The sequence below is a fragment of the Heptranchias perlo genome, chromosome 27, assembly GCF_035084215.1.
Source record: "Heptranchias perlo isolate sHepPer1 chromosome 27, sHepPer1.hap1, whole genome shotgun sequence".
Lineage (NCBI taxonomy): Eukaryota > Metazoa > Chordata > Chondrichthyes > Hexanchiformes > Hexanchidae > Heptranchias > Heptranchias perlo.
Window position 1 is genome coordinate 4,210,734 of NC_090351.1, and position 27,459 is coordinate 4,238,192.

The following is a 27,459-nucleotide window of genomic DNA, read 5'->3' on the forward strand; positions in this document are numbered from 1 at the left end:
GGAGAGAGATCGCGGGGAGAGAGATCGCGGGGAGAGAGATCGCGGGGGGGGAGAGATCGCGGGGAGGGGGAGATCGGGGGAGAGATCGCGGGGAGGGGGAGATCGGGGGAGAGATCGCGGGGAGGGGGAGTTCGGGGGGATAGATCGCGGGGAGAGATCGCACGGAGAGATCGCTGGGAAGTGGAGATCGCGTGGGGAGATCGCGGGGAGGGAGAGATCGCGGGAGGGAGAGATCGCGGGGAGAGATCGAGGGAGAGATCGCGGGGAGGGGGAGATCGGGGGAAGAGTTCGGAGGGATAGATCGCGGGGAGAGATCGCACAGAGAGATCGCTGGGAAGTGGAGATCACGGGGAGGGATCGCAGGGGAGACATCGCTGGGAGGGGGAGATCGCGGGGGGAGATCGCGGGGAGGGAGAGATCGAGGGAGAGATCGCGGGGAGGGGGAGATCGAGGGAGAGATCGCAGGGAGGGGGAGATCGAGGGAGAGATCGCGGGGAGGGAGAGATCGAGGGAGAGATCGCGGGGAGGGGGAGATCGCGGGAGAGATCGCGGGGAGAGATCGCGGGAGAGATCGCGGGGAGAGATCGAGGGAGAAATCGCGGGGAGAGATCGCGGGAGAGATCGCGGGGAGAGATCGCGGGAGAGATCGCGGGGAGGGAGAGATCGAGGGAGAGATCGCGGGGAGGGATAGATCGAGGGAGAGATCGCGGGGAGGGGGAGATCGAGGGAGAGATCGCGGGGAGGGGTAGATCGAGGGAGAGATCGCGGGGAGGGGGAGATCGAGGGAGAGATCGCGGGGAGGGGGAGATCGAGGGGAGGGGGAGATCGCGGGGAGGGGGAGATCGCGGGGAGAGATTGGGGGGAGGGTCTGAAGATGGTGGGGGCGTCGGCTGATCGCGGGGAGGGAGAGATCGGGTCAGCAGGTTTGTTTGAGGGTCCTGGTCGAAACTCACCTGCTCCTCTTGGCCCACGAGCAGTGCTGGATCTGGCCGCTCTCGCCTCCCTTCAGCTGCCGGGTTTCCCGATCCCTGGGAATCACGGCCCGCAGCCGTTAAATCTAAATGGCTCCCAAAATCTGAGGAACGCAGCCTCATTTAAATATTATAATCACTGATCCGCCTCTCCAGAGCCCTCCCCCCAAACCCACCGCAGTTAAACCGGAAGTCGCCGGGTCGTGGGCGGGTTTCATGTTTTTAACAATTTAACTCCCCGCCCGTCATGGGAGGGGTTATAATCCCCCTTTATGCCTCTATTTATAAAGCCAAGGATCCCGTATCCATTTTAACAGCTTTATCTACTTGTCCTGCCACCTTAGGAACATAGGAACAGGAGGAAGCCATTCAGACCCTCGAGCCTGTTCCGCATTCAATTAGATCATGACTGATCTGTATCTGAACTCCATTTACCCACCATTAATACCCTTGCTTCACAAAAATCGATCAGTCTCAGTGTTGAAATTTTCAATTGACCCCCAGCCTCAACAGCTTTTTGGGGGAGAGAGTTCCAGATTTCCACTCCCCTTTGTGTGAACAAATGCTTCCTGACATCACCCCTGAACGGCCTGGCTCTAATTTTAAGGTTATGCCCCCTTGTTCTAGACTCCTCCCACCAGAGTTTCTCTCTTTCTACCCTATCTACCCTAAACACCTCAATCAGATCACCCCTTAATCTTCTACACTGAAGGGAATACAAGCCGAGTCTATGTAACCTGTTCTCATAATTTAACCCTTTTAGCCCTGGTATCATTCTGGTGAATCTGCACTGCATCCCCTCCAAGGCCAATATATCCTTCCTGAGGTGCGGTGCCCAGAACTGAACCCAGTCTCCAGATGGGGGTCTAATCAGAGCTCTGAACAGCTGAAACATAACTTCCTCCCCTTTATATTCCAGCCCTCTCGAGATAAAGGCCAACATTCCATTAGCCTTTTTAATTATTTTTTGTACCTGTCCACTAGCTTTAGTGATTTCTGTACTTGGACCCCTAAATCTCTCTGCTCATCCACAGTTCCGAGCTTCTCACCTTTTAGAAAATACTCTGATCTATCTTTATTAGGTCCAAAGTAGATAACCTCACCCTTCCCCACATTGAACTCTATCTGCTACAGTTTTGCCCACTCACTTAATCCATCAATGTCCCTTTGCAACTTTCTGTTCCCAGCTTCACTATTTACTGTGCCACCTAACTTAGTATCATCAGCAATCTTAGATATATGTCTCTCTGTTCTTTCATCCAAGTCATTTGTAAATATAAATTAGATCCTCCCCTGGGGGACCCCACTAGTCACATCCTGCCAATTTGAGTACATACGCATTATCCCTACTCTCTGTCTCTTACTTTCTAACCAATTCCCTATCCAAGCCAATCAGTTACCTCCAATTCCACACGCTCTCATTTTTGTTAACAGTCTCTTATGTGGAACCTTATCGAATGTCTTCTGGAAGTCCATATAAATAACATCCATAGACACTCCCTTATCTACTACCTCCTCAAAAAATTCAACTAGGTTCGATAGGCATGACTTACCCTTCACAAATCCATGCTGGCTCTCTCTGATCAGCTCATATTTGTCCAAATGCTCAGTCACTCTGTCCCTTATAACAGATTCTAGTAACTTCCCCACAACTAACGTTAGACTAATAGGCCTATAATTTCCTAAATTATCTCTCTTACCCTTCTTAAATAATGGAGTGATATTGGCAATTCTCCAATCCAATGGGACAATTCCTGAATCAAGAGTTTTGGAAGATCATGACTAACGCATCAACAATTTCCTCACCTATTTATTTTAAAACCCTGGGGTGGAAATCATCGGGTCCTGGAGGTTTGTCTATCTTTAATCTCATTATTTTCTCCATTACCATTTTTTTGCTTATATTAAATCTAGTAATTTCCTCCCCTTCATTTATTTTCACTTTTCCTTATATCTCTGCTATTTTATCCTCATCCCCTACTGTGAAGACCAATACAAAGTAAGTATTTGGCAGGTCTGTCATTTCCTGATTTCCAATTACAATATCACCTGCGTCTGTCATGAAGGGGCCCACATTATTCTAAGCCACCCTCTTTCTCATAATATATTTGTAAAAACCTTTAGTGTTGTCCTTGATATTCCTTGCAAGCTTTTTCTCGAATTCCACTTTCTTTGTATCCCTTTGCTGTTCTTTATATCTCTCCCAGTCTGTGGGATCTCTACTGTTCTTTGCCTTTGTGTGAGCCCTTCCTTTTAGTTTTATACTGTCTCTCACTTCCCTTGTTGACCAAGGTTGTTTAATTAGAGCTCTTGTCCTTTAGGGGTATGTTCAGGACTTGTATTCTACCAAATACTTTTTTGAACACCTCCCACTGCTCATCTGTAGTTTTATCTGTTAATAGATCTGCCCAGTGTCTTGTGGTCAATCCCTGCCTCATCCCTCCAAAGTCAGCCTTACCTAAATTTAAAACCTTAGTCAATGACTCACCATCTCAAACTAATATCGAATTCGATCATATTATGCCCACTGTTTGCTCGGTGTTCCCTTACCGTTAGATTGTTGACTACTTCAGGCTCATTACTCATTACTAAATCTAAGATGGCCTGTTCTCTTGTTGGTTCAAGAATATATTGTTCCAGAAAACTGTTCCAAATACACAAGAAATTCACTGCCTTTAGGGATCCAGCTGTTCTGCTTCTCCCAGTCTGTGTGAGAATTTAGGTCTCCCATTAGAACTACTCTCATTTTACAACAAGCTTCTCTGATCTCCGTGTTTATCACTGCTATCTGGAGGTCTGGAGACAACTCCCACTGAAGTCTTGCATCCTTTTCTATTCCTCAATTCTACCCAGAGAGTTTCTACTGCCTGCTCACCCTTACTGATATCCCATCTTTCTAATGCTGTAATAGTGTCTTTTATCAATACTGCTACTCTTCCTCCCTTCCCTATTTCCCTGTCCTTTCTAAAGCCCTGATAACCTGGTATATTGATCTTCCAGTCATGGCCTGTTTGTAGTCAGGTCTCTGTGATGGCCATTACACCAGACCGTTTAAGCTGAATTTGCCCTTCACTTCCCTTGTTTTATTCCTTATACTACGTGAATTAGTGTAATGAGCTCTTATTTGGGCAACAGACCCAACCCCTGCCCTTTTGCCCTGATGCTGTTTTTCTCACACATTTTAACGTATCACACTCCTTATTTTTCATCGGTCCTGTTGTATTTTTATCAGTTATTTTGTTATTATTGCCGATTTTTTTTCTGAACCTGAAGTATTTATATTATCTTTAACACTATTTATGATCTGGACTTTGCTCTCATCCCTTTTTCTTATCTTTATGCTATTTTCACTTTTATTTTTATTTCTGCCTGAGCCCTCCCCCTTTATTGGTTTCTATAGCCCGAATTATCCTTTCAGCTAGAACCTTGATCCCGGCTCGGTTCAGGTGGAGCCCGTCCCAGTGGTACAGCTCCTTCCCGTCCCAGGGATACAGCTCCTTCCCGTCCCAGGGGTACAGCTCCTTCCCGTCCCAGCGGTACAGCTCCTTCCCGTCCCAGGGGTACAGCTCCTTCCCGTCCCAGCGGTACAGCTCCTTCCTGTCCCAGTGGTACAGCTCCTTCCCGTCCCAGGGGTACAGCTCCTTCCCGTCCCAGCGGTACAGCTCCTTCCTGTCCCAGTGGTACAGCTCCTTCCCGTCCCAGTGGTACAGCTCCTTCCCGTCCCAGCGGTACAGCTCCTTCCCTTCCCGGGGGTACAGCTCCTTCCCGTCCCAGCAGTACAGCTCCTTCCTGTCCCAGCGGTACAGCTCCTTCCCGTCCCAGTGGTACAGCTCCTTCCCGTCCCAGCGGTACAGCTCCTTCCCGTCCCGGGGGTACAGCTCCTTCCCGTCCCAGCGGTACAGCTCCTTCCCGTCCCGGGGGTACAGCTCCTTCCCGTCCCAGCGGTACAGCTCCTTCCCGTCCCAGCGGTACAGCTCCTTCCCGTCCCAGCGGTACAGCTCCTTCCCGTCCCGGGGGTACAGCTCCTTCCCGTCCCAGCGGTACAGCTCCTTCCCGTCCCGGGGGTACAGCTCCTTCCCGTCCCAGTGGTACAGCTCCTTCCCGTCCCAGCGGTACAGCTCCTTCCCGTCCCAGCGGTACAGCTCCTTCCCGTCCCAGCGGTACAGCTCCTTCCCGTCCCAGTGGTACAGCTCCTTCCTGTCCTGGGGGTACAGCTCCTTCCCGTCCCAGGGGTACAGCTCCTTCCCGTCCCGGGGGTACAGCTCCTTCCCGTCCCAGCGGTACAGCTCCTTCCCGTCCCAGGGGTACAGCTCCTTCCCGTCCCAGCGGTACAGCTCCTTCCCGTCCCAGTGGTACAGCTCCTTCCTGTCCTGGGGGTACAGCTCCTTCCCGTCCCAGGGGTACAGCTCCTTCCCGTCCCAGTGGTACAGCTCCTTCCCGTCCCAGCGGTACAGCTCCTTCCCGTCCCAGTGGTACAGCTCCTTCCCGTCCCAGTGGTACAGCTCCTTCCCGTCCCGGGGGTACAGCTCGTTCCCGTCCCAGTGGTACAGCTCCTTCCCGTCCCAGCGGTACAGCTCCTTCCCGTCCCAGTGGTACAGCTCCTTCCTGTCCTGGGGGTACAGCTCCTTCCCGTCCCAGGGGTACAGCTCCTTCCCGTCCCAGCGGTACAGCTCCTTCCCGTCCCAGCGGTACAGCTCCTTCCCGTCCCAGCGGTACAGCTCCTTCCCGTCCCAGCGGTACAGCTCCTTCCCGTCCCAGCGGTACAGCTCCTTCCCGTCCCAGCGGTACAGCTCCTTCCCGTCCCAGCGGTACAGCTCCTTCCCGTCCCAGCGGTACAGCTCCTTCCCGTCCCAGCGGTACAGCTCCTTCCCGTCCCAGCGGTACAGCTCCTTCCCGTCCCAGCGGTACAGCTCCTTCCCGTCCCAGCGGTACAGCTCCTTCCCGTCCCGGGGGTACAGCTCCTTCCCGTCCCGGGGGTACAGCTCCTTCCCGTCCCGGCGGTACAGCTCCTTCCCGTCCCAGCGGTACAGCTCCTTCCCGTCCCAGCGGTACAGCTCCTTCCCGTCCCAGCGGTACAGCTCCTTCCCGTCCCAGCGGTACAGCTCCTTCCCGTCCCAGCGGTACAGCTCCTTCCCGTCCCAGCGGTACAGCTCCTTCCCGTCCCAGTGCTGGTCCCATGAAATTGAATCCCACTTTCCCACACCAATCCTTCAGCCACATGTTTACTTATCTAACCTGTTTGTCCCTATGCCAATGAGCACGTACCTGTTGGATAGGACCAGTGTCTGTGGTACCTCCTCCTCTACCTCCCCTAGGATCCCCCCACCCTGCTGACTGACAGTCACACTCTCACCTTCCTGTACCTGTGCTTTACTCTGAGGTGTGACTGTGTTCTGGAGAAAACTATCCGTCGAAGATTTCTGTACGTAAACCCCCAGGTCTCTCTGTTCCCTTTAAAATTGTACATTTAGTTTATATTTTCTCTCCTCATTCTTCCCTCCAAAATGTATCACTTCACACTTCTCTGCGTTAAATTTCATCTGCCATGTGTCTGCCCATTTCACCAGTCTGTCTATGTCCTCCTGAAGTCTGTTACTATCCTCCACAATGTTTACTACATTTCTGAATTTCTGCAAACTTTGAAATTATACCCTCTATACCCAAGTACAGGTCTTTAATATATATCAAAAAGAGCAATGGTCCTAATACTGACCCCTGGGGAACATCACTGTATACTTCCCTCCAGTCTGAAAAACAACCGTTCACCACTACTCTCTGCTTTCCGTCCTGTAGCCAATTTTGTATCCACACTGCCACTGTCCCTCTAATCCCATGGGGTTTAATTTTGCTAACAAGTCTATTATGTGGCACTTTGTCAAACACCTTTTGAAAGTCCATATACACAACATCAACCATACTACCTTCATCAACCCTCTCCGTTACTTCATCAAAGAACTCAATTACTCAAACACGATTTTCCTTTAACAAATCCGTGCTGACTTTAATTTATTAGCCCATGTTTTTCCAAGTGCCAATTAATTTTATCCCAGATTAATTGTCTCTAAAAGTCTCCCCACCACCGACGTTAGGCTGACTGGCCTGTAATTGCCAGGTTTATCCCTCCCCTTTTTTGAACAGAGGTGTAACATTTGCAATCCTCCAGTCCTCTGGCACCGTCCCCATATCTAAGGAGGATTGGAAGATTGTGGCCAGAGCCGTAGCAATTTCCACCCTTACTTCCCTCAGTAACCTAGGATGCATCCTGTCTGGACCGGGTGACTTTTCTACTTTGAGTACTGCCAACCTTTTAAGTACCTCCTTTTTATCTATATCCTATCCAATATCACTACCACCTCCTCTTCTTCTGCTACAATGGCAGCATCCTCTTTACTGAAGACCGATGCGAAGTATTCATTTAGTGCCTCAGCCATGCCCTCTGCCTCCACAAGAAGATCTTTTTTGTCCCTAATCAGTCCCACCGTTCCTTTGACTACCCTTTTACTATTTATATGTTTATAAAAGACTTTAGTGTTCCCTTTTATGTTAGCCACTAATCTATTCTCATGCTCTCTTTGCCAGGCCTGTAAATGGGGTACACATGGGGTATGTAAATGGGGTACACATGGGGTTTATAAATGGGGTACACATGGGGTGTATAAATGGGGTACACATGGGGCTTGTAAATGGGGTGTACACAGGGTCTATAAATGGGGTACACATGTCTCCTGTAAATGGGGTACACACGGGGTCTATAAATGGGGTACATATGCCTCCTGTAAATGGGGTACATACAGGGTCTATAAATGGGATACACATGCCTCCTGTAAATGGGGTACACACAGGGTCTATAAATGGGATACACATGGGGCCTGTAAATTAGGTACACACGGGGTCTATAAATGGGGTACACACGGGGTCTATAAACGGGGTACACATGTCTCCTGTAAATGGGGTACACATGGGGTCTATAAATGGGGTACACATGCCTCCTGTAAATGGGGTACACACGGGGTCTATAAATGGGGTACACATGCCTCCTGTAAATGGGGTACACACAGGGTCTATAAATGGGATACACATGGGGCCTGTAAATTAGGTACACACGGGGTCTATAAATGGGGTACACACGGGGTCTATAAATGGGGTACACATGTCTCCTGTAAATGGGGTACACACGGGGTCTATAAATGGGGTACACATGCCTCCTGTAAATGGGGTACACACGGGGTCTATAAATGGGGTACACATGCCTCCTGTAAATGAGGAACACACAGGTCTATAAATGGGGTACACACGGGGTCTATAAATGGGGTACACACGGGGTCTATAAATGGGTTACACATGGGGCCTGTAAATGAGGTACACGCGGGGTCTATAAATCAGGTACACAATGGGTCTGTAAGTGGGGTACACATGAGGCCTGTAAATGGAGTTTCAGTTGCTGATCATTTACCAGCCCCACTGTGTGAAAGTGCTGAGCATTCCCGATCCTGAGGTGCTATGCGAGGCTGTTAGTGTATGACAGGCCCTCGGGGTGTGCGTGGGAGGGAAGCAGCCTTGGATGTGAACTGGCAGCAGGCCTGTGTTCATGAGAGATGCTAATTAAAGGCCTGGAATGGGTTCAGCGTCTGGAGCTGATTCTAAGAGGCCTGAACTTCTCTCTGCTCTTCCCATATCATCTTAAAGCCTAACCTCCAACCCAGCCCAAACCACAGAGCCGTGGCCAACCCTGAAAATTCAAGGCCGCAGAGGGTTTTGGTAATTAAGCCTCAATTTCCTTTTCTCCTCACTGTCATTATCCTGCTCCTCCGTACACTCCGGGACAGTCTTTCACTCTGTAAATGTTGCAGATTTGACTATTGTACCCAATCTCTTCATTGTCCTCTTAGAGGGCACTCACCGCAGGAGGGGGGAGGTAACGGGAGGGGGGAAATACTGCCACTTGTCATGAGGAACAGGCTCAGGGACAGGCCCATGCTTATCTCAGCTCAGGGCCCAGGTTTATCTCAGCTCAGGGCCCATGCTTATCTCAGCTCAGGGCCCAGGATTATCTCAGCTCAGGGCCCAGGCTTATCTCAGCTCAGGGCCCAGGATTATCTCAGCTCAGGGCCCAGGCTTATCTCAGCTCAGAGCCCAGACTTATCTCAGCTCAGAGCCCAGGTTTATCTCAGCTCAGAGCCCAGGTTTATCTCAGCTCAGGGCCCAGGTTTATCTCAGCTCAGAGCCCAGGTTTATCTCAGCTCAGGGCCCAGGTTTATCTCAGCTCAGAGCCCAGGTTTATCTCAGCTCAGGGCCCAGGTTTATCTCAGCTCAGAGCCCAGACTTATCTCAGCTCAGAGCCCAGGTTTATCTCAGCTCAGAGCCCAGGTTTATCTCAGCTCAGGGCCCAGGTTTATCTCAGCTCAGGGCCCAGCCTTATCTCAGCTCAGGCCCCAGGCTTATCTCAGCTCAGGGCTCAGCCTTATCTCAGCTCAGGGCCCATGCTTATCTCAGCTCAGGGCCCAGCCTTATCTCAGCTCAGGGCCCAGGTTTATCTCGGCTCAGGGCCCAGACTTATATCAGCTCAGCGCCCAGCCTTATCTCAGCTCAGGGCCCATGCTTATCTCATTCAAAATGCTCATGGCTGATCGTCTAACTCAGTACCCTGTTCCCACTTTTTCCCCATATCCCTTGATCCCTTTAGCATTAAGGGCCCAGCCTTATCTCAGCTCAGGGCTGTAGCATGAGGGACTGGCTCAGAGACAGGCCCAGAGATAAAAAGCATAAAAGTGCAAATGCTGAAAATCTGAAATAAAAACAGACGTCACCATCTGAAATGAGAGGTTCACGTTTCGGGTACAGGCTCCTTATCAGAACTACTGACATCTTTTAACCTTCTGTGCATTTACAGAAGGTTCTGTTTGATTACAGAGAGGCCCAGGCTTGCCGGCTCAGTCTGAAGAATGGGTCAGGGACAGGCCCAGGCTTGTCTAAACTCAGTCCCGAGGGATGGGTCAGGGACAGGCCCAGGCTTGTCTAAACTCAGTCCCGAGGGATGGGTCAGGGACAGGCCCAGGCTTGTCTAAACTCAGTCCCGAGGGATGGGTCAGGGACAGGCCCAGGCTTGTCTAAGCTCATTTCTGAAGAATGAGTCAGGGACAGGCCCAGGCTTGTCTAAGCTCAGTCAATGTTTGATGGGTCAGGGAAAGGCCCAGCTTTGAATCCAATCCCTGATTGAATAGTGCACTCATAAAGCAAACTTAACCACTTCAGGGCAGAGTAAAACCCATCCAGCACTAAATTTGCCACTTCTTACCTACTCCAAAACTGAGCAGAGGGCTGAGCTCTAATTGCTGTTTGAGTTCCGATGTTTTCTTAACCATATTTTAATAGCCAGAATAATTAACATCGCCACACTGAAATCGCCACCCAGAATGAAAACGCCCCTCCTGTGCCTGGATCCAGGTGACCAACGTTGGCCACATCTGAGGGGCCAGGTACCTGGAGGGGAGTGAGATTTTGGCTCAGTGTTGCATTCCCCCACACTGAATCAGAAGGTGAAGAGTTCGAGCCCTACTCCAGACAACGCTGATGAATTGAGACTAGGATCTGGTCTCGAAACACTGGGTTGCTGTCCCGTGGGATACTCACGTCTGGGCGGAGTGACCACTGGCTCAGTGAGCTGGGTTCGGGTCCCGGTAAGCGCTCAATATTGGATTGATGTCCAGTGGGGGTACTTGCGACCAATAGAAACATAGAAAATAGGAGCAAGAGTAGGCCATTCGGCCCTTCATTCAAAATGATCATGGCTGATCATCTAACTCAGTACCCTGTTCCCACTTTTTCCCCATATCCCTTGATCCCTTTAGCATTAAGAAATATATCTATCTCCTTCTTGAATATATTTAATGACTTGGCCTCCACTGCCTTCTGTGATAGAGAATTCAACAGGTTCACCACCCTCAGAGTGAAGAAATTTCTCCTCATCTCGGTTCTAAATGGCAGACCCCGTATCCTGAGACTGTGACCCCTGGTTCTGGACTCCCCAGCCATCGGGAACATCCTCCCTGCATCTAGTCTGTCTAGTCCTGTTAGAATTTTATATGTTTCAATGAGATCACCTCTAAACTCTCGTGAATATAGGCCTAATCGACCCAATCTCTCCTCATACATCAGTCCTGCCATCCCAGGAATCACTCTGGTAAACCTTCATTGCACTCCCTCCATGGCAAGGACATCCTTCCTCAGATAAGGAGACCAAAACTGCACACAATATTCCAGATGTGGTCTCACCAAGGCCCTGTATAACTGCAGTAAGACATCCCTGTTCCTGTACTCAAATCCTCTTGCAATGAACACCAACATACCATTCGCCTTCCTAACTGCTTGCTGCACCTGAATGCTCGCTTTCAGCAACTGGTGTACAAGGACACCCAGGTCTCGTTGCACCTCCCCTTTTCCCAATCTATCACCATTCAGATAATAATCTGCCTTTCTGTTTTTGCAACCAAAGTGGATAACCTCACATTTATCCACGTTATACTGCATCTGCCATGTTCTTGCCCACTCACCCAACTTGTCTAAATCACTTTGGAGTCTCTTTGCATCCTCCTCACAGCTCACATTCACCCCAGCTTTGTGTCGTCTACAAACTTGGAAATGTTACATTTAGTTCCCTCATCCAAATCATTGATATATATTGTGAATAGCTGGGGCCCAAGCACTGATCCCTGCCTGCCACCGTTTAAAAGACCCGTTTATTCCTACTTTCTGTTTCCTGTCTGTCAACCAATTCTCAATCCATGCCAGTATATTCCCCCCAATCCAATGTGCTTTAATTTTGCACACTAACCTCTTGTGTGGGACCTTATCAAAAGCCTTCTGAAAATCCAAATACACCACATCCACTGGTTCTCCCCTATCTATTCTACTAGTTATATCCTCAAAAAACTTCAGTAGATTTATTAAGCATGATTTCCCTTTCATTAACCTATGCTGACTTTGTCCAATCCCGTTAATGCCTTCCAAGTGTTCTGTTATCACATCCGTTATAATAGACTCCAGCATTTTCCCCACTACTGATGTTAGGCTAACTGGTCTGTAATTCCCTGTTTTTTCTCTCCCTCCTTCTTTAAATAGTGGGGTTACATTTCCCACCCTCCAATCTGTAGGAACTGTTCCAGAGTCTATAGAATTTTGGAAGATGATCACCAATGCACCCACTATTTCCAGGGCCACTTCCTTTAGTACTCTGGGATGTAGATTATCAGGCCCTGGGGATTTGTCAGCCTTTAGCCCCACTAATTTCCCTTGCACTATTTTTTTACTAATACTGATTTCCTTCAGTTCCTCCCTCTCACTAGACCCTTGGTTCCCTAACATTTCTGGGAGGTTTTTTGTGTCCTCCTTTGTGAAGACAGAACCAAAGTATGTGTTTAATTGTTCTGCCATTTCTTTGTTCCCCATAATAATTTCCTCCATTTCTGACTGTAAGGGACCTATATTTGTCTTCACTAATCTTTTTCTCTTGACATATTTATAGAAGCTTTTACAGTCAGTTTTTATGTTCCCTGCTAGTTTACTTTTTTTTATTCATTCTCGGGATGTGGGCATCGCTGGCGAAGCCGGCATTTATTGCCCATCCCTAATTGCCCTTGAGAAGGTGGTGGTGAGCCGCCTTCTTGAACCACTGCAGTCCGTGTGGTGAAGGTTCTCCCACAGTGCTGTTAGGAAGGGAGTTCCAGGATTTTGACCCAGCAACGATGAAGGAACGGCGATATATTTCCAAGTGTGACTTGGAGGGGAACGTGCCGGTGGTGTTGTTCCCATGTGCCTGCTGCTCTTGTCCTTCTAGGTGGTATAAGTCGCGGGTTTGGGAGGTGCTGTCGAAGAAGCCTTGGTGAGTTGCTGCAGTGCATCCTGTGGATGGTACACGCTGCAGCCACTGTGCGCCGGTGGTGAAGGGAGTGAATGTTTGGGGTGGTGGGTGGGGTGCCAATCAAGCGGGCTGCTTTGTCTTGGATGGTGTTGAGCTTCTTGAGTGTTGTTGGAGCTGCACTCATCCAGGCAAGTGGAGAGTATTCCATCACACTCCTGACTTGTGCCTTACAGATGGTGGAGAGGCTTTGGGGAGTCAGGAGGTGAGTCACTCGCCGCAGAATACCCAGCCTCTGACCTGCTCTTGTAGCCACAGTATTTATGTGGCTGGTCCAGTTAAGTTTCTGGTCAATGGTGACCCCCCAGGATGTTGATGGTGGGGGATTCAGCGATGGTAATGCCGTTGAATGTCAAGGGGAGGTGGTTAGACTCTCTCTTGTTGGAGATGATTATTGCCTGGCACTTGTCTGGCGCGAATGTTACTTGCCACTTATGAGCCCAAGCCTGGATGTTGTCCAGGTCTTGCTGCATGCGGGCTCGGACTGCTTCATTATCTGAGGGGTTGCGAATGGAACTGAACACTGTGCAATCATCAGCGAACATCCCCATTTCTGACCTTATGATGGAGGGAAGGTCATTGATGAAGCAGCTGAAGATGGTTGGGCCTAGGACACTGCCTTGAGGAACTCCTGCAGCAATGCCCTGGGGCTGAGATGATTGGCCTCCAACAACCACTACCATCTTCCTTTGTGCTAGGTTTGACTCCAGCCACTGGAGAGTTTTCCCTCTGATTCCCATTAATTTCAATTTTACTAGGACTCCTTGGTGCCACACTCGGTCAAATGCTGCCTTGGTGTCAAGGGCAGGCACTCTCACCTCACCTCTGGAATTCAGCTCTTTTGTCCATCTTTGGACCAAGGCTGTAATGAGGTCTGGAGCCGAGTGGTCCTGGCGGAACCCAAACTGAGCATCGGTGAGCAGGTTATTGGTGAGTAAGTGCCACTTGATAGCACTGTCGACGACACCTTCCATCACTTTGCTGATGATTGAGAGTGGACTGATGGGGCGGTAATTGGCCGGATTGGATTTGTCCTGCTTTTTGTGGACAGGACATACCTGGGCAAGTTTCCACATTGTCGGGTGGATACCAGTGTTGTAGCTGTACTAGAACAGCTTGGCTAGAGGCGCAGCTAGTTCTGGAGCACAAGCCTTCAGCACTACAGCCGGGATGTTGTCGAGGCCCATAGCCTTTGCTGTATCCAGTGCACTCAGCCATTTCTTGATATCACGTGGAGTGAATCGAATTGGCTGAAGACTGGCTTCTGTGATGGTGGGGATATTGGGAGGCGGCCGAGATGGATCATCCACTCGGCACTTCTGGCTGAAGATGGTTGCAAACGCTTCAGCCTTGTCTTTTGCACTCACATGCTGGACTCCGCCATTGTTGAGGATGGGGATGTTTACAGAGCCTCCTCCTCCCGTTAGTTGTCTAATTGCCCACCACCATTCACGACTGGATGTGGCAGGACTGCAGAGCTTTGATCTGATCCGTTGGTTGTGGAATCGCTTAGCTCTGTCTATAGTATGTTGCTTCCGCTGTTTAGCATGCATGTCGTCCTGAGTTGTAGCTTCACCAGGTTGGCACCTCATTTTTAGGTACGCCTGGTGCTGCTCCTGGCATGCTCTTCTACACCCCTCATTGAACCAGGGTTGATCCCCTGGCTTGTTGGTAATGGTAGAGTGAGGAATATGCCGGGCCATGAGGTTACAGATTGTGCTGGAATACAATTCTGCTGCTGCTGATGGCCCACAGCGCCTCATGGACGTCCAGTTTTGAGCTGCTAGATCTGTTCTGAATCTTTCCCATTTAGCACGGTGGTAGTGCCACACAACACGTTGGATGGTGTCCTCAATGCGAAGACGGGACTTCGTCTCCACGAGGACTGTGCGGTGGTCACTCCTACCAATACTGTCATGGACAGATGCATTTGTGACAGGTAGATTGGTGAGGACGAGGTCAAGTAAGTTTTTCCCTCGTGTTGGTTCGCTCACCACCTGCCGCAGGCCCAGTCTGGCAGCTATGTCCTTCAGGTTCGGCCAGCTCAGTCAGTAGTGGTGCTACCGAGCCACTCTTGGTGATGGACATTGAAGTCCCCCACCCAGAGTACATTCTGAGCCCTTGCTACCCTCAGTGCTTCCTCCAAGTGGTGTTCAACATGGAGGAGGACTGATTCATCAGCTGAGGGAGGGCGGTAGGTGGTAATCAGCAGGAGGTTTCCTTGTCCATGTTTGACCTGATGCCATGAGATTTCGTGGGTCCGGAGTCAATGTTGTGGACTCCCAGGGCCACTCCCTCCTGACTGTATATCACTGTACCACCACCTCTGGTGGGTCTGTCTTGCCGGTGGGACAGGACATACTCAGGGATGGTGATGGAAGAGTCTGGGACATTGGCTGAAAGGTATGATTCTGTGAGTATGGCTATGTCAGGCTGCTGCTTGACTAGTCTGTGGGACATCTCTCCCAATTTACTCTCATAATAGGAGCGGGTGGGCCCTCCCCTGTTATATGGGTGGGTGGGGCTCTCGAGCTTTGGTTGCAGCCCACCTAGTAGGTACTCCGAAGATAAAAACCATGAGGAAGTCAGCAGGAAACCCCCTCAGCTACTCTTCCATAGAAAGTGGCTCAAGAATCTCCTCTGTGAGACTTGAGTTAGAACACAATGGATGGACAGAACTAAAGGGCCCTGCATTCCTTATTGATAGCATTAGTGTGTGGAGTCATCGTTGCATGCCTCTGCCCTGATCCTACCGCAGAAAAGTCCGAGACACTGGGCTCTCAATGCAGCTCAGAGGAGTAAGTTTCCTGTATCTGATTGTCCTTTCAACTCAAGGGTCTAAGTGGCCACTACTTTGGCTTCTAACTGGGCTCTATAGAGTTTTCTACAATGTAAACCAAACACCAAGCGCCTAGAATTCCTGGGGCTGGGGGAGGACAGATATGGTGGTTGCACCCATAAGGGGTTGAGGGGGGGAGAATATGGGGTGGTACCCAGATCTACAAGTCTTTCCATCCCAGGAACACTTTGCCCAAAATCTGGATTGGGAAGAGGGCCAGGCAAGACCACCCACAGCAAGTTTTAATGGTCTGGAGCCATCCTGGGATATCTCAGGAATTACGGCCAGTGGCCCTTCGTTAGACCCGGGGGAAGCTATGCCTGCTGGGAGAGATCAATTACACAAGATCCCCAGATGGTTAGGGAGAGGGCCCAGTTCAGCCCCTCCACCCGATCCAACATCCCATCGGCCCCCTGTTGCAGCGCCCAATTGTTTCTGAAATAATTCCAAGGTTTTTGCCTCCACTGCTCTATCCAGGGTGCCATTCCTCACTTTGCCACTGAACTTCCCAAAATGCCTTCCTGGCAAGCACCAGGCGCATTGCAACAGCAGCAGTCTGTAGGATGTGGATAATCTGTGTATAACACTTAACAGTGTCAAAGTGTACACACAACACCCATACCATAATACGCTGCACCTCCTCATGTCAGAGTGCACACACATACAACATCCATCCTATAATGTTCCCATATACACTGTCCAATCCATTTTCCCATATACAGTGCCGAGTATATTTTCCCATATATACTGTTCAGTACATCTTCCCATATATACTGTCCAATGCATGTACCCTATAAACATACTGTGCATCACTTGTTCCTATATATATTGTGCAGCATGTGTTCCTATATATACATTGTGCAGAACATGTTCCTATATATAGTGCACAGCATGTATTCCTGTATATATAGTGCAGAATCTGTTCCTAGATATATTCTGCAGGGCATGTTCCTATATATACAGAGTAGAACACGGTCCTATATATACAGAGTAGAACATGGTCCTATATATACAGAGTAGAACACGGTCCTATATATACAGAGTAGAACACGGTCCTATATATACAGAGTAGAACATGGTCCTATATATACAGAGTAGAACATGGTCCTATATATACAGAGTAGAACACGGTCCTATATATACAGAGTAGAACACGGTCCTATATATACAGAGTAGAACACGGTCCTATATATAGAGAGTAGAACATGGTCCTATATATACAGAGTAGAACATGGTCCTATATATACAGAGTAGAACATGGTCCTATATATACAGAGTAGAACACGGTCCTATATATACAGAGTAGAACATGGTCCTATATATACAGAGTAGAACATGGTCCTATATATACAGAGTAGAACACGGTCCTATATATACAGAGTAGAACACGGTCCTATATATACAGAGTAGAACATGGTCCTATATATACAGAGTAGAACATGGTCCTATATAGACTGTGTAGAACATGATCCTGTATATACAGAGTAGAGCATGATCATATATGTACTGCATAGAACATGGTCCAATATATACTGTATAGAATATGGCCCTATATATACTGTGTATATCGGAAGCACTGTTGTGGAAGGTGGCATCGTCAGAACAGATGCGATGGAGACGGAGAAACTGGGAGAAGGGAATAGAGTCCTTACAGGAAGCGGGGTGGGAGGAAGTGTAATCAAGGTAGCTGTGGGAGATGGTGGGCTTATAGTAGATATTGGTTGACAGTTAATCCCCAGAAATGGAGATAGAAAAGTCGAGGAAGGGAAGGGAAGAGTTGGAGATGGACCATGTGAAGGCGAGGGAAGGGTGGAAATTGGAAGCAAAGTTGGTGAAGTTTTTCAGTTCGGGGCAAGAGCAGGAAACGGCAATGATACAGTCATCAATGTACTCGAAAAAGAGGTAAGGGAGGGGACCTGAGTAGGACTGGAACAAGGAACATTCCACATATGCAACAAAACTGCAGGCAAAGCTGGGTCGTATACGGGTTCCCATAGCGACCTTTTATTTAGAGGAAGTGAGTGGAGAAGTTGTTGAACGTAAGAACAAGTTCAGCCAGGTGGAGGAGGGTGGTGGTGGATGGGGACTGGTTGGGCCTCCACTCAAGGAAGAAGCGGAGGGCCCGCAGGCCGTCCTGGTGGGGTATGGAGGTGTAGAGGGACTGGACATCCATGATGAAAAGGAGACGATTAGGGCTGGGGAACTGGAAACTGTTAAAGTGGCGGAGGGCGTCGGAAATGTTGCAGATGTAGATCGGAAGAGACTGGACAAGTCAAGATATATATCCTATATATACTGTGTAGAACACGGTCCTATATATACTGTGTAGAACACGGTCCTATATATACAGAGTAGAACACGGTCCTATATATACAGAGTAGAACACGGTCCTATATATACAGAGTAGAACATGGTCCTATATATACAGAGTAGAACATGGTCCTATATATACAGAGTAGAACATGGTCCTATATATACAGAGTAGAACATGGTCCTATATACAGAGTAGAACACGGTCCTATATACAGAGTAGAACACGGTCCTATATATACAGAGTAGAACATGGTCCTATATATACAGAGTAGAACATGGTCCTATATATACAGAGTAGAACATGGTCCTATATATACAGAGTAGAACATGGTCCTATATACAGAGTAGAACACGGTCCTATATACAGAGTAGAACACGGTCCTATATATACAGAGTAGAACATGGTCCTATATATACAGAGTAGAACATGGTCCTATATATACAGAGTAGAACATGGTCCTATATATACAGAGTAGAACATGGTCCTATATATACAGAGTAGAACATGGTCCTATATACAGAGTAGAACACGGTCCTATATACAGAGTAGAACACGGTCCTATATATACAGAGTAGAACATGGTCCTATATATACAGAGTAGAACATGGTCCTATATACAGAGTAGAACATGGTCCTATATATACAGAGTAGAACATGGTCCTATATACAGAGTAGAACACGGTCCTATATATACAGAGTAGAACATGGTCCTATATACAGAGTAGAACATGGTCCTATATACAGAGTAGAACACGGTCCTATATATACAGAGTAGAACATGGTCCTATATATACAGAGTAGAACATGGTCCTATATATACAGAGTAGAACATGGTCCTATATATACAGAGTAGAACACGGTCCTATATATACAGAGTAGAACATGGTCCTATATATACAGAGCAGAACATGGTCCTATATATACAGAGTAGAACACGGTCCTATATATACAGAGTAGAACATGGTCCTATATATACAGAGTAGAACATGATCCTATATATACTGTGTGAACATGGTCCTATATATACTGTGTGAACATGATCCTATATATACTGTGTGAACATGGTCCTATATATACTGTGTGAACATGGTCCTATATATACTGTGTGAACATGGTCCTATATATACTGTGTGAACATGATCCTATATATACTATTCAGATCATGATGTTATATATACTGTGCAGAACATGATACTCTTTATACCATGCAGTGGTGTTCCTGGATATATTGAGCAGTATGTGTCCCTATAATTGTGCAGTACATGTTCCTTTATATACTATTCAGAGTATGAAGCTATATATGTTGTGCAGAACACAATCCTATATATACCGTGCTGTAGTGTTCCTACATATACTGTGCAACATATGTTCCTATTTATACTGTACAGAACATCATATACCATGTAGTGTAAAGTTCTATATATATTGTGGAGAACGTGATCAGATACATACTATTCAGAGCATGATGCTATATATATTGTGCAGAACATGATCTTACCTATACTGTGCTGTGATGTTCCTATATATATTGTGTAGCACAGGTCCCCATATACATTGCACAGTACACAATCCCATATACACTGTACAGTTCATGTTCCTATATATATTGTGCAGTACATGCTCCTCTATATGTTCCTCTATGTATTGTGCAGCAATTGTCCCTATATATATATAGTGCCATACATTTTTATATATTCTGTGCAGTACATGTTCCTATGTATCTTTTGCAGCATTTGTTCCTATATACACTGTGAAGTTCGTGATCCTATATATAATGTGCATCGCATACTCATATACATATTGTCTGTGCATCTTCCTATAGATTTTATAAACATATAAAGAATAAAAGGATAGTCCAAGGATGGGTGGACCCGATAAGGAATCAAAAAGGAGATCTTCTAATGGAAGCAGAGGGCATTGCTGAGGTACTAAATGAGGACTTTACATCTGTCTTCACTAAAGAAGAGGATGCTACCAATGTAAAGGAGGAGGAAGTAGAGAAATTGGATAGGATAAAAATAGATAGGGAGGAGATACTTAAAAGATTGGCAGCGCTCAATGTAGAAAAGTCACCCGGTCCGGATGGGATGCATCCTGGGTTGCTGAGGGAAGTAAGGGTGGAAATTGCGGAGTCACTGGCCATAATCTTCCAAACATCCGTAGATACGGGGGTGGTGCCAGAGGACTGGAGAATCGCAAATGTTACACCCTTGTTCAAAAAAGGGTGTAAGGATAAACCCAGTATCTACAGGCTGATCAGTTTAACCTCAGTGGTGGGGAAAAGCTTAGAGACACTAACCTGGGACAAAATTAATTGGCATTTGGAAAACCTTGGGTTAATCAATGACAGCCAGCACAGATTTGTTAAAGGCAAATTGTGTTTAACAAACTTGATTGAGTTCTTTTATGAATTAACAAAGAGGTTTGATGAGGGTAGTGCAGTTGATGTTATGAATATGGACTTTTAAAAGGCGTCTGATAAAGTGCCAAATAATAGACTTGTTGGCAAAATGGAACCCATTGGATTAAAGGAGCAGTGGCAGTGAATATAAAATTGCCTAAGGGACAGAAAGCAGGGCATAGTGGTGAACGGTAATGGTAACAGACTTCAGGAGGACATAGACAGGCTGGTGAAATGGGCAGACGCGTGGCAGATGAAATTTAATGCAGAGAAGTGTAAAGTGATATATTTTGGAAGAAAGAATGAGGAACAAGTTCTGCACAAGAGGCAATACAAACTAAATGGTACAACTTTAAAGGAGGTGCATGAACATAGAGACCTGGGGGTGCACGCGCACAAATCTTTGAAGGCAGCAGGACAAGTTAAGAAGGCTGTTAAAAAAGCATATGGGACCCTGGGCTTTATTAATAGAGGCAAAGAGTATAAATTCAAGGAAGTTATGCTAATCCTTTAGAAAACGCTAGTTAGGCCTCAGTTGGAGTATTGTGTTCAATTCTGGGCATCGCACTATAGGAAGGATGTCAAGGCCTTAGAGAGGGTGCACAGTATATGCTTGTGTATATATACTGGGCAGTACATGTGCGTCTGTATACTCAGAACAGTTGCTTATATATGCAGGGCTGTACATGTCTCTCTGTGTACTCAAAACAGAAGCCTGTATTTACTGGGCTGTACATGTGTCTTTGTTTACTCAGAACAGATGCCTGTATATATGGCAACATGTGTCTCAGTATACTCAGAACATGAGCCTGTATATACTAACCAGTACATGTCTCTCTGTATGCTCAGAACGGATGCCTATATATATTGGGCTGTACATGTGTCTCTGTTTACTCAGAACAGGTACCTGCATATACTAGGCAGTACATGTGTCTCCATATATTCAGAACAGATGCCTGTATAGTCTGGGCAGTACATGTCTCTTTGCACACTCAGAACAGATGTCTATATCTACTGAGCAGTATGTGTCTCTCCATATACTGGGCAATATGTGTGTCTCTGTATATACTGGGCTGTATGTGTTCCTGTATATACTCGGCAATAAGTGCTCATGTATATACTGGGCAACATGTGTTCCTGTATATACTGGGCAGTGTGTGTCTCTGTATATACTGGGCAGTGTGTGCCTCTGTATATACTGTGCAGTATGTGCCTCTGAATATACTGGGCAGTATGTGTCTCTGTATATACTGGGCAGTGTGTGTCTCTGTATATACTGGGCAGTGTGTGTCTCTGTATATACTGTGCAGTATGTGCCTCTGAATATACTGGGCAGTATGTGTCTCTGTATATACTGGGCAGTGTGTGTCTCTGTATATACTGGGCAGTGTGTGTCTCTGTATATACTGTGCAGTATGTGTCTCTGAATATACTGGGCAGTGTGTGTCTCTGTATATACTGGGCAGTGTGTGTCTCTGTATATACTGTGCAGTATGTGCCTCTGAATATACTGGGCAGTATGTGTCTCTGTATATACTGGGCAGTATGTGTCTCTGTATATACTGGGCAGTATGTGTCTCTGTATATACTGGGCAGTGTGTGTCTCTGTATATACTGGGCAGTGTGTGTCTCTGTATATACTGGGCAGTGTGTGTCTCTGTATATACTGTGCAGTATGTGCCTCTGAATATACTGGGCAGTGTGTGTCTCTGTATATACTGAGCAGTATGTGCCTCTGAATATACTGGGCAGTATGTGTCTCTGTATATACTGGGCAGTGTGTGTCTCTATATATACTGGGCAGTGTGTGTCTCTGTATATACTGTGCAGTATGTGCCTCTGAATATACTGGGCAGTATGTGTCTCTGTATATACTGGGCAGTATGTGTCTCTGTATATAATTCGCAACCCCTCAAATAATGAAGCAGTCCGAGCCCGCATGCAGCAAGACCTGGACAACATCCAGGCTTGGGCTCATAAGTGGCAAGTAACATTGGCGCCAGACAAGTGCCAGGCAATGACCATCTCCAACAAGAGAGAATCTAACCACCTCCCCTTGACATTCAACGGCATTAACATCGCCGAATCCCCCACCATCAACATCCTGGGGGTCACCATTGACCAGAAACTTAACTGGACCAGCCATATAAATATTGTGGCTACAAGAGCAGGTCAGGGGCTGGGTATTCTGCGGCGAGTGACTCACCTCCTGACTCCCCAAAGCCTTTCCACCATCGACAAGGCACAAGTCAGGAGTGTGATGGAATACTCTCCACTTGCTTGGATGAGTGCAGCTCCAACAACACTCAAGAAGCTCAACACCATCCAGGACAAAGCAGCCCGCTTGATTGGCACCCCATCCACCACCCTAAACATTCACTCCCTTCACCACCGGTGCACTGTGGCTGCAGTGTGTACCATCCACAGGATGCACTGCAGCAACTCGCCAAGGTTTCTTCGACAGCACCTCCCTAACCCGCGACCTCTACCACCTAGAAGGACAAGAGCAACAGGCACATGAGAACAACACCATCTGCACGTTCCCCTCCAAGTCACACACCATCCCGACTTGGAAATATTTCGCCGTTCCTTCATCGTTGCTGGGTCAAAATCCTGGAACTCCCTTCCTAACTGCACTGTGGGAGAACCTTCACCACACGGACTGCAGCAGTTCAAGAAGGCGGCTCACCACCACCTTCTCAAGGGCAATTAGGGATGGGCAATAAATACCGGCCTTGCCAGCGACGCCCACATCCCATGAACAAATAAAAAAAAGTATGTATCTCTGTATATACTGGGCTGTATGTGTCTCTGTACATACTGGGCAGTATGTGTCTCTGTATGTACTGGGCAGATTGTGTTTCTGCATATACTGGGCAGTATGCGTGTTTCTGTACATACAGGGCAGTATGTATCTCTGCATATCGTAGGCAGTATGTGTGTTCCTGTTTGTGCAGGGCAGTATGTGTCTCTGTATACACTGGGCAATATGTGTGTCTCCGCATATACTGGGCTGTATGTGTGTCTCTGTATATACTGGGCAGTATGTGTCTCTATATACAGGGCAGTATGTGTCTCTGTATATACTGGGCAGTATGTGTGTCTGCGTATACTGGGCATTATGTGCCTCTGTAAATACTGGGCAGTATGTGTGTCTCTGTATATACTGGGCAATATGCATGTCTCCGCATATACTGGGCTGTATGTGTGTCTCTGTATATACTCGGCAGTACGTTTATCTCTGTATCTATTGGGCAGTATATGTATGTGTATATGCTGGGCAATATGCATGTCTCTGTATATGCTGGGCAATATGTATGTCTCCATATATACTGGGCAGTATATGTCTCTGTATATACTGGACAGAACGTGTCTCTCTATATACTGGGCAGTATGTCTCTCTGTATCTACTGGGCAGATTGTGTTTCTGCATATACAGGGCAGTATGTATCTCTGCATATAGTAGGCAGTATGTGTGTTACTGTATGTACAGGGCAGTATGTGTCTCTGTATATACTGGGCAGTATGCATGTCTCTGTATATACTGGGCAGATTGTGTTCCTGTATATACTGGGCAGTATGTGTCTCTGGAGATACTGGGCAGTACGTTTCTCTGTATATACTGGGCAGTATGTGCCTCTCTATGTATTGGGCAGTATGTGTCTCTGTATATACTGGGCAGTATGTGTCTCTGCATATACTGGGCAGTATGTGTCTCTGTATATACTGGGCAGTATGTGCCTCTGTAAACACTGGGCAGTATGTGTATCTGTGTGGACTAGGCAGATTGTGTTTCTGCATATACTGGGCAGTATGCGTGTTTCTGTACATACAGGGCAGTATGTATCTCTGCATATCGTAGGCAGTATGTGTGTTCCTGTATGTACAGGGCAGTATGTGTCTCTGAATATACTGGGCAGTATGTGTGTCTGCGTATACTGGGCAGTACGTGTCTCTGTATATACTGGGCAGTATGTGTCTCTGTATACACTGGGCAATATGTGTGTCTCCGCATATACTGGGCTGTATGTGTGTCTCTGTATATACTGGGCAGTATGTGTCTCTGAATATACTGGGCAGTATGTGTGTCTGCGTATACTGGGCAGTACGTGTCTCTGTATATACTGGGCAGTATGTGTCTCTGTATATACTGGGCAGTATGTGTCTGTATATACTGGGCATTATGTGCCTCTGTAAATACTGGGCAGTATGTGTGTCTCTGTATATACTGGGCAATATGCATGTCTCTGTATATGCTGGGCAATATGTATGTCTCCGTATATACTGGGCAGTATATGTCTCTGTATATACTGGGCAGCATTTGTCTCTCTATATACTGGGCAGTATGTGTCTCTGTATATACTGGGCAGTATGTGTCTCGAAATATATTGGGCAGTATGTGTCTCTGAATATACAGGGCAGTATGTGTGTCTGCGTATACTGGGCAGTATGTGTCTTTGTATATACTGGGCAATATGCATGTCTCCGCATATACTGGGCAGATTGTGTCTCTGCATATACTAGGCAGTATGCTTGTTTCTGTATGTACAGGGCATTATGTGTCTCTGTATATACTGCGCAATATGTGTGTCACTGTATATACTCGGCAATATGCATGTCACTGCATATACTGGGCTGTATGTGTGTCTCTGCATATACTCGGCAGTATGTTTATCTCTGTATTTACTGGGCAGTATGTGTTCCTGTATATACTGGGCAGTATGTGTTCCTGTATATACTGGGCAGTATGTGTCTCTGTATATACTGGGCAGTTTGTGTCTCTATATATACAGGGCAGTATGTGTCTCCATATATAATAGGCTGTATGTGTCTCTATATATAGTGTAAACAATTTTACAACACCAAATTATAGTCCAACGATTTTATTTGAAATCTACAAGCTTTCAGAGGCTTCCTCCTTCCTCAGGTAAATGTCAGGAATTCCTCGAAGCCTACGCATTTATAAATCACAGAACAATACATGGTGATCACAGACTGCCCCTGCAGCTGCCCGTTGCCAAGGCAATCACCGTGTTCAGACAGAGAGGTGTCACCTACAGAACCCCCGAATATACATTCAACAAAAAAAACAAACAGGAAAAAAAACAGAGCGAGGCAGAAACATCCGGAAGGCAGAGAAAGCCAGCAAATGACCCGTTATATTAAAAACAGATAGCTTTTGTTCGCTGGTGGGCTTATGTGTAGCGTGGCATGAACCCAAGATCCTGGTTGAGGCCGTCCTCATGGGTGCGGAACTTGGCTATCAATTTCTGCTCGACAATTTTGCGTTGTCGTGTGTCTCGAAGGCCGCCTTGGAGTACGCTTACCCGAAGATCAGTGGCTGAATGTCCCTGACTGCTGAAGTGTTCCCCGACTGGGAGGGAACCCTCCTGTTTGACGATTGTTGCGCGGTGTCCGTTCATCCGTTGTCGCAGTGTCTGCATGGTCTCGCCAATGTACCATGCTCTGGGGCATCCTTTCCTGCAACATATGAGGTAGACAACGTTGGCCGAGTCACAGGAGTATGAACCATGCACCTGGTGGGTGGTGTCCTCTCGTGTGATGGTGGTATCTGTGTTGATGATCTGGCATGTCTTGCAGAGGTTGCCGTGGCAGGGTTGTGTGGTGTCGTGGACGCTGTTCTCCTGAAAGCTGGGTAATTTGCTCCGAACGATAGTCTGTTTGAGGTTGGGTGGCTGTTTAAAGGCGAGTAGTGGAGGTGTGGGGATGGCCATAGCGAGGTGTTCGTCGTCATTGATGACATGTTGAAGGCTGCAGAGAACATGGCGTAGTTTCTCCGCTCCGGGGAAGTACTGGACGACGAAGTGGGCAGTATGTGCCTCTGTATGTACTGGGAAGTATGTATCTCTGTATATACTGGGCAGTATGTATCTCTGTATATACTGGGCATTTGCTTCTCTGAACATTTTGGGCAGTATGTGTCTCTGTATATACTGGGCAGTATGAGCCTCTGAATATACTGGGCTGTATGTGTCTCTATATATACTGGGCAGTGTGTGTCTCTGTATATACTGGGCAGCATCTATCTCTGAATATATTGGGCAGTATGTGTCTCTGTATACACTGGGCAGTATGTGTCTCTGAATATACTGGGCAGTATGTGTCTCTATATATACTGGGCATTATGTGTCTCTGTATATACTGGGCAGTATGTGTCTCTGAACATACTGGGCAGTATGTGAGTCTGCATATACTGGGCAGTATGTGTGTCTGTATATACTGGGCAGATTGTGCCTCTGTATATACTGGGCAGGACGTGTCTCCATATAATGGGCAGTGTGTGTCTCTATATATAATGGGCAGTATGTGTCGTTGTACATACTGGGCAGCATGTGTCTCTGAATATACTGGGCAGTGTGTGTCTCCATATATAATGGGCTGTATGTGTCTCTGTATATACTGGGCAGTGTGTGTCTCCATATATAATGGGCTGTATGTGTCTCTGTATATACTGGGCATTTGCTTCTCTGAACATTCTGGGCAGTATGTGTCTCTGAATATACTGGGCAATATGTGCCTCTGAATATACTGGGCTGTATGTGTCTATGTATATACTGGGCTCCATGAGTCTCTATATACTGGGCAGTGTGTGTCTCTGTATATACTTGGCAGTATCTATCTCTGAATATACTGGGCAGTATGTGTCTCTGTATATACTGGGCAGTATGTGTCTCTCTATATAATGTGCAGTATGTGTCTTTGTGTATACTGGGCAGTATGTTTCTCTGCATATACTGGGAAGTATGTGTATCTGTATATACCGGGCAGTATGTGCCTCTGTATGTACTGTGCAGTGTGCGTGTCACCGCATATACTGGGCAGTACGTACATCACTTTATATACAGGGCTGTATGTGTGTCTTGCAATATACTGGGCACTATGTGTCTCTGTATATACTGGGCAGTATGTGTCTCTATATATTCTGCGCAGTATGTGTCTCTGTATATTCTGGGCAGTATGTGTCTCTGTATATACTGGGCAGCATGTGTCTCTGTATAT